At 40.6% G+C, this 9,165-nt stretch overlaps 1 long non-coding RNA gene across 1 annotated transcript; it reads right to left on the reverse strand.

The window, feature by feature from the left end:
• Positions 1-5,922: 5,922 nt before the first annotated feature.
• On the reverse strand, positions 5,923-9,132 carry LOC134143391 (uncharacterized). Its single transcript, XR_009959099.1, has 3 exons — positions 9,064-9,132; positions 7,218-8,953; positions 5,923-6,903 (listed from the first exon to the last, which is right to left on the reverse strand). It is a non-coding gene; the product is annotated as an uncharacterized LOC134143391 (long non-coding RNA).
• Between the last annotated feature and the right edge of the window lie 33 nt (positions 9,133-9,165).

Raw genomic sequence — 9,165 nt, forward strand, 5'->3', positions numbered from 1 at the left:
TCAAGTAATAGAAAGAACAGATGTGTTAAAGAAGACCTTTCTGAATTATATTTAAACACGTAGCTCAGACATAGTTTTGAGAAGTTTAACCAGCCTCTGCAAATACGGCACAATAATCTGTTGAATTTCTTCACGTATGAACTAGCCTATACTTGATCATATGTGGGTCACATGCTTTGGTTACAAGGTGCTATGGGAAATCCTTTAGAATATGTTAACTAAAAAGGGAGAATTAATAGTTATTTAGATGCTATTACTGAGGCTTAAGCCAGGGCTGACTAACCTATAGCCTGAATTTTCTTCATTTTTCCTTCTTCTTTGTACAATACTTCTTTCTGTTTCTATTGCTGAGTTACTATCAAAAAATATACACTCGTGCATCACATTTAAAATGTCCTTGTAAAGATAAAGTATATAGACCACGAAATCCTTACACTTATTTACCTGTTGCACGCATTTTCAGTCTAAGTACAAACCTTCAATAACTTTAGAGAAAGTGTTCTTGGCTGGTGTATTGGACAGCATGTCGACTTGTAGGATTGTAATAATAATTGCAGAAAAACACTGAACTTTCTGCATTTGATTTCATCTCTTGCACATAACTACAGTTATGAATGTGACTAATTAAACCTATTTGTGCCCTTGAAAAAGATCTATGCTGATGCTATAAACACAGAAAAAGATATATTCTACCATTTTCTGTATGTGAAAAATTCCACTAGAGGGCATGGCATAATTACGTAAAACATGAGCCAGGAAACCAAAGTGAACAAGCAGATACTCGCACTTAATCAGCAACCAATAGCTGAATTAACCAGCTGCCGGTTGCACCTTCAATATACATTCACTGACAAGTTCAGTGTTTCCATCCACACTTAGTTAAGTTTGCTGCTTCTGTTTCACATCTTAAGGAGGTCTTGTATGCAGGTATCACTTCTATCTAGAAACCTTGTCCTATTTCTAATCTTACTGTCATGCTATCTCATGGCCTAGACCCACGTATCTAAATTATTGCCTAAAGCTCTAGGATGAGAACTCTGGTTGTTAAATCTGTTTTCCAGGGCACAGTGCAATTTTCTGTCACACACGAAAAGCTCGTCTACACACGATGCTGCTTTACTGTGGGTTGATCTCAGTCTGCGGAGCTGTTCCCCCAAACGCTACAATCTCCCATCCTTCAAAAGGCTTTGAGCTTACCTTTGCAAGGTACACAGAGCTATTTAAAAAACCTGTTTCAAAATGTTGTGCACACAGTTTCCCCTACAGGAAACCACATGCCACAGGTGTCAATCAAACATGCTTCCTTACTGCAGAGGATAGGATGCTACAAACATGTTTGCTGAATCACAAATTATAAAGTTGGAAAAATGTTTCTGGTATGTCCCTATTTCTGTTCAAACTACCTATAATAGGCACTGGAGCTGACGCATTCTACATTTCTCTGCCATGAGACTACTTAGGGCTTTAAAAAAGTGTGCACAAAATTCTTCAGTTCTGGAAGAAGCAAGATGGTGAAACATAAACTAAAAAACCAATCTCTTCGCTCCCATTCCACTTGCTATAATGAAAAAGGTAAATAAACTAGTAAAAAAGGGAGTTACAGAAGAAACAGAGGCAACTTGACTCTTGGGCTAGATTCTGTCCTTTTTACAGCCCTTTTTGCCGTGAAAGGTAACTGCAGGAATAGCTTGTGTTTCTCTAAACATATCAAAATGTCATCCTTTCTGAATCTAACAGAAAAATGTTAAGGCTTTAAAGCAGATTTACCACAATTCATTTGTAATTATTTTGGAACAATTGCTTGAACTGCAGAAGCCTCTGCATAGCACAGAAAACAGAGCTGGGAAAAACAGAAATTAAGACTCTCGGTTAAATCCTGAAAAAAGTTACCAGCAGCACAACGCACAAACCTGGCTGGAGAGCCAAGTCCCCCAGAGAGGTTCTGGCATATTCTGTAACTGGTTAGATATATCACTGGTCACTTGTTCTAAATATCTTAAATGAAGATGAATGTTCTTTGTGAGAACACCAAACAACTAACTTTTTCTCTTTGCTCTCAACCCACACTACAGAGTTTAGACTTAGTAATTTGGCACCCTTCTGGAAAATAAAGTGGGCCTGAGTCATTCAGTCCAAGAGTGGGAGTGGAGAAATTCCTACTCCGTATTCTCACTACAACTGTCTTTTCTTGTGGGGGAGATTTTCTGCTATTCTGCCTAGCCCTCACCTAGAAACTGATTCATGCTGCTGGTGCTTTCCGGGTTCCTGCTCCTTCCTTATTAGCATTCATGTAGCACAAGTAGAAAACTACTTGTGGATGCCAATGGACACGCACATCCCTCACTCGTGCTTGGAATTTTCTCTTCCTGATCTTGCTTTTTGTTAGTACCTATGCAACTGCACCAGCACAGTCTTCTGCAGTAGATGAGGCCTGGACACTAACCATGACTCTAATGAGAGGCATGTTAAGGGATGATGAGACTTTGTTCCTTAAAAAGATAAGAAAGAATTAAAATCTTCATTGCACCTGGCTACAAGAGAACAGGAGAAAGTCTGCTGGGTTGCCACACACACACATACTCAGATCTCCTTCAAAAGGGAAGGAAAAGTGCCCAGTGGGAAGGCGAAGAATTCTCCCAGGCCAAAAGTGTTGACCTGATTAAAGTCTTACTGCAGTTAGTTGCAGCAGAGAGTAGAGTTTGTGCTTTGTTCTAGGCACTTTCCCATTAGAAGACTCATTTGACACAGTATTCAGAAGAAACAACATTTTAGTTCTTTTCCAGGTTACTTATAATAAGCTACCACTCTTTTGTTCTTGTCTCCTGGCCCTGGATTTCTGGAATGGAAGGGTATCCATTGAAAATTTATCTTCCATAACCTGAATTCTGAGTATCTATTAGTTACATGGAACAAGTCACAATGCACGACGTCCCACAGGGAAGTCAAATGTGTTTAGCATGTTATTTCAAGGGATGAAAGTAAGCTGGACAAGATGAATATTCTATTGTCAGAGATGAAATCGCTAGAGAATTCATACCAAAGAGTTCAGTGTACTCAGAAAGTACAGCCTCAAGGATAAGGAAGAAAGACCAAGGCAGATGGCTTCACTTTCAGAACCTACAGCAGACTGTAAACTAGCAAGACTAAACTCACACCTGTGTTAAGAGTACTTGAACTGATGTAAATGCTGTTGGAAAAATCATTGCTTTGGGCAAACATGCAGCTTCTAACTATTTCATTATAATTTTCTTTGGCAGCAGATTCAAGAAAAAAGCAATTATTATCTGTGTCTTACTTGTGACTGACCAATATGTTTTGAATAAATGGAATTCATTCTCTTCTATTAGCATATTTAAAGGATAAAGGAAATGCCCAGATTCAGTTCTCACCAAATGAAAATATTTTAATGTGCTCTTTAATTAGCTGATTAACTAATTTCTTTCTTTCTCTCCCTGCATTCCTACACTTGCCACTATATTGGCTTAGACATCATATACAATCAATATCAGTGATTAAGTGCATATTACCCCACTCAAGAAGTCTAAATTAAGCATATGTCTCTACAAACGATACTTCTAATTATCCGGTTTTGTTATTTTAGCCAAATGTGTTGATACACCTGACAGACGTTTTACAAACTAAGGAAAACGCACATTTTCTGCTCAAAGTATGAATATTCTGAAACCATTTTGTATTTTCTAGCACATACCTATGGCTATAGATTTTGTAAATATATTTTGTTCAGTCTGAGGGAGTTTGGGGTTATGCCCTTTCAAACATTTAAGAATCTGAATTTCACACACTAACTTTTCTGTTTGTATTGCCATTTCTGTAATTTGGAGGTTTGCTGTTTTGAACAATATTTCATTTTTCAAATGGGCAAAATCCTTTTATCACTGCTTACAATTCCTCATTTTATGAAGTAGCCAATGTTATCTTGCAGCTACTCCTCAAGATTGCGAGGTAGTTTCAACTTTTGATGCTAATTTGCTGATGTGATTACTTTCACAAGCATACGGTTTATGAAAACACCAAATGAAAAACACTAAATATTGCTGAAGTACTACTGATTACAGTTACTGATACCACTGTACTGTTGCTGTTCATCAGGCACAGTTGTACGGTTGTCTGGCTTATTTTTACATTGGAATAGCTCATGTCTGTACAACTACCAAAACTATGAGACTATATTGCCTGTATAGAGTTGAAATATTTTTTCTTTTGCTCTCTCCTACCTTTGCTTTCTTATAAGCTACTTGCACTAGAGAATTTGGCCTGATACTGTTCCTGTCAAAGCTGGTAAAAAATGTCATGCCTGACTGCTCCAAGTCTGTTGCCATTCTGCACGCTGCTTTGAGTGCATTGCAGTCATGAGTTGACAAAGGTGGTACTAAGGTCAGATACATCAACATTTTTAAGATATGTTGGAGGGGAAGAAGAAATCTTTGCTCTTTCCTAAGCAAGATCCACTACGTTACTATGTGCTGCCATCTCTGCTACTTCTTGCATATTCAGGACATAGAACTGTTATTTTTAGTCTTATCTTTCCCTCTTGGGTCAGCATCAATCATCCAAATGCTGGCTACATCCAGGTCTTCACTGACCCTTTTTAAAGTAAAAACTTTAAAACGGTGGGACCTGAATATTGAAAATTCTGAAGTCTTTCATGCAAAGTTTCTTTTCCAAAGGTGGAAAGCTGACAAAGAAAGAAGCCCTAATTTGTGCATTTTGACCTTCAGATAACAAGGATTCTGCTACAAATTCCCATTTATGCACATCTACCTCTGTGAGTAGTTAATACACCATCGTTTTCGCCTTCTCACTCAATTTTGTATGAAAGCCTCAAAATAAAGCCACTTTATTTTCAAAGTTCTGAGAAATACATTACTGAAGTACTACGTTACTTACCAGTGCAGGAAATTAATCTAGATTATCGCTGCACTGTTTCTGACACACATTGAATTGTTTTCATCACATACACAAATAGGTGTCCTGAATAAGTGACCCACTACTGAAATAGATGATAAGCCTAAGTCTCTGGATGGTTATCACTGCTGAACATTACCTACTACACTGCTAGCAAGCATGCCCAAGGTAATTCTTATTTATTGTCACGATCTCCGCCTGACAAAACACTTGAATGTTGCATAAAGTGCAATAACTTCTGCCTTGATATGAAAGATTCCCTCTATCACCAATTACTTCAGGTCTAGTAAACACATCTACAGACAGAGAGCCCTACTTCAAACACCTGTCCTCCTGAAAGTGAACTGCGCTCGATGGAAGGGCTTAGTTCCTGCCTTTACCATACCTTTGTGCAGATCTTATGATCCAGCAAAGAGCTTTTCCACTGGATTGCCACAGCTCTAGCAGAGTTGCAACTGCATTGCCGAAATGTCACATCAGTCAGTCTACCTGTGCCAGCCATGTCTGTTAGTTGAAGGTATCACTGTCAAACAAGAGTTTATTGTTAAGGTACGTTTTTTTTTTTTTTTAATAATGGCCCTGGACTAGTAGTATCACATGCATACACAGAGGGTTTTCTTGTATCCTGAACTTCCTCTAAAATGTGATAAATACATTTTGTGCTGAGTAATATTGTCTGATTTCCCTCCTTTCCAATTCATTGTTTTGAACATCCTTCACTGCTAACGATTGCTAATCAAAGATCAAGTAACTTGCTTGCCTCTGCTTTATTTTGAAAGAATCTAAATTTTAAATTGTAGCAAAACCATCACTTCTGAGCCAGTGTTGGATCAGAAGAACAGTCCCAGGCCCCTTTCTTCCTGCCTCCCTTGTATCAATTTGATACAAGAAGGGTGCTTAATAAATGCTCTGTAACCTGCACAAAGGGTTGCATTGGAAATTTCTCTTCCTTTGCTTGACAGGAACAGCCAGCAAGGGAGAAAGGACTGAGTATTTTAATAATGTTAGGGCAGACAAGTCACAGCCTACCTGGGACACCACCAATTACCTTACCGCTTCTTTCCAATCCACTGCCAGGTTATTTTTCCCTCGCTGTCACTTATACATGCATCTCCCTTTAGTATACTGTACCACAGCATAGAAACACACCAACAGGAACATTTCCTAGCTTCTTCCACCTTTTCTTACTTACAGATCTCTACTTCCAGACTTGTGAAATGGGAGCACTTTATTTGCCTTTTCTTATCTCTTTATGCTGGTTTCTAAAAGGCAACGAATGGGTGGCCTTCAATCGCTTTAACAGGTAATAAATATTTTACCTAGGAGCACACAGAAGCAGCATGTCTCAGTTGACTGAAGTAATTTACTGTTATTTTGCAGCTGCAAGGGGAAGAAGAAATGTTTCCATTAAACTATGAACAGTGGAAGCCACAAACTAACGAAAGCTATTCCAGCTATCATGCTGCACCGTGTTTTCTACCTGCTACAGAGAGAGTTGCAAACAGCAAAAATGCTCACAAACTCTGAGGTTTGAAATACAATATTTTCCACATCCCAGACTTTTGCGTCCACACTGCGAGTGTAGAATCATAGAACGACGGAATAATTCAGGTTGGAAGGGATGTCAGGAGGTCTCTTGTCCAACCTCCTGCTCAAAGCCACCATCAGAGCGAGTTGTTCAGAGCTTGATCCAGTCAGGCCTTGAAAACCTCCAAGGAAGGAGGCAGCACAGTCTCTCTGGACGATGTCTTCCACTGCCCGACTGCCCTCCAGGGTAAAAAGTTTTTCCTTATATCCAGTCTCAATCTTCCTTGGTTCGATTCATGTCCACTGTCTCCTACCTTCCCCCAGGCAGTACTGTGAAGAACCTGGCTCCATAATCTCAGAACGCTCATGAGGTTTGCAGACGTGGGTCCTCAAGGCCTTCCCTGCCCCAGACTGAACACAGCAGGCTGAACACCACTGGCACAACCGATGCTGAGGATATTAAAAACCAAACAACCTTTACAGAGTCATACAATTCTTGCAATATTGTCACCTCAATATCTGGTTTTCCTTTAATGTAATAGAAGTGTTCACCCAAACCACTTGGATTAAACATATGTCTAAATTGTATTTTCCACAGACAACTGATGGGAGACCATTACATGAAATTGCTCCCTGAGAACATGAATCTTTCTACACTGGACAATCCATTTCTAATGCAACTAGTGTAACAGCTTTTCATAGTTTATTTGATAATTTACATGCTACTGCATACTTTCCCATTTTACTAGATGCTTCCAACTCACCTTGCCCTCCATCTTCCTCTGGAGATCTGCCTTCCTTCAAATGGTGTGCCTTCATTTTGCAAACCTTATTTTACTTTTACAGCATTCAATGACCTAATACTCATTTTGCTTTCTTCATTTTTCCTCTGGAAAGACATCAAATAATTTTACTGACAGTCGTATATTAACATAAGAACTGCTTCACTCACCACAGTACTGCAGACACTCAGAAAATAAAACACTTCACCAAAGGACACTTTCTAGAATACTAATGGCTTGACAGAAGTCTTCCCTTCCTTATCACTGCCAAACAGCTGAAACATAAGGAAAATTTCAGTCATTAGTTCTGACTAGTTTCACTGTAAACAGAGTAACTTCTCAGAATTTTTTTCATCTTTTCTGCACACTCTTCCAACTTTAACATGTAAAAAGCTCAACATAATTCACTTGTTTTTGAAATTATTTGATGGCAAAAAGGCTTTAAAAGGCAAATGGATAAACAACCACTACAGCAAGAATCGTTGCAACACCTGCATCACATGCCTACATCACTTGCTCAGAATCATACATAAGCCGCTTTGGGAAAATGCTAGTGTACCAAAGGAACCTGCGACAAGCACGCTAGCGTAAATCCCGCAAATCTAACCAAGTGCAAAGGGCTCAAGTTTGAATTCACTAGATCTGAATGAAGGATACCTGACTTTTATGATGCCTCCCTTCACCTTCTCTCTTGACTATGAGCTTTGCTTGTAAGATATGTTTATTATTCTGAGTTGAATCTTATGCAATAATAATACCTTAAAAAAAAAAAAACAAACAAGCCAACAAAGCAGGAACAAGAGACGACTGTTAAATCCTCTCCCAAGTCACACTTTACTCCCTCTGACATTTAGCTGGGCCATTTGACTACTCTCAGAAAAGAGAAATGTTATTGCTGACTCCCTTACCAAGCACTTGGAGGATTTAGTTATACAGGCTGTTTTGCAAGTCCCAAGGTGTGCGTGCAGAATGAAAGATGCTACATAAAAATAGGTACTGAGAATCATCAGTAGGAACCTGGTATGCACTGGATTTTTTTTTTAACAAGCAAAGCTTTGCAAAGAAGAAAATGTCCTAAATTGGAATATTAACCAATAAAGTGATGATAAACCAATGAGATTATTAATTGTAACACTCTGAAGAAACTGAAAATGCTTGAAATGTTCCACTTTAAGTAATTTTATATGATTTGTAACGTCATTAAAGACTAAAGTATTAACTCAAATTTACGTCTCACAAGATGATCTTTGCTGTAACTTTTTGTTTACGCCAGATTCAACCGCGCCGCGAACCACGTCGCTTTCACAGCCAGTAAAACAGGCAATGACGAGAGCAGTAAAGACACCGGAGCAGACCCGAAGCCCGTAAAAACGGAGGTCTCAGCTGAACAGAGCTTGCACCGCGAGCGCGGGGAGGTGACGGCGCCTTCCGCGCTGCGAGCGCGCAGCGGAGCGGAGCCGCTCTGCCCGCGGGGGCTTCGGAGCGCGCTTTCGCCTTTTAAAACGAATCCGAGCGCACCGCGTTTTGCTTCAGGCCTCGACCTCTACGTCTGTGGAAGGCCGTCGAAACTGCCATTTTTCTGTTTCCCAAGTTAAGCGGCCGCCGCCCGGGACTCCAGCGGTGCCTCCCTGACGCCTCGCGAGCACCCGGCACGCTCCTCTCCGCAGAAAGGCTGCCAGGAGCGAAGCTCGTCCGGAGCCGGGCAGGTTACAGCGCATCTTACGCACGTTCGAGGAAGAAAAGAAAAAAAAACATATTAAAAAAGCAATAAAAAAGAAGCGGAAGGCGGCGTTCGCGGCCAGCGGGGCGCCGAGCGGCGCGCAGGTACCGAGGCGCTGCCGCGAGGAGAGCCGGCGCTCCGCGCTGAGGCGAGGGCGGCGGTGAGGGGCCGCCCCCGCGGCCGCGGAGCGCGGCAGGCGGGGCAGAGGGG

The sequence above is a fragment of the Rhea pennata genome, chromosome 8 (assembly GCF_028389875.1).
Source record: "Rhea pennata isolate bPtePen1 chromosome 8, bPtePen1.pri, whole genome shotgun sequence".
In the NCBI taxonomy this organism is placed as follows: Eukaryota; Metazoa; Chordata; class Aves; order Rheiformes; family Rheidae; genus Rhea; species Rhea pennata.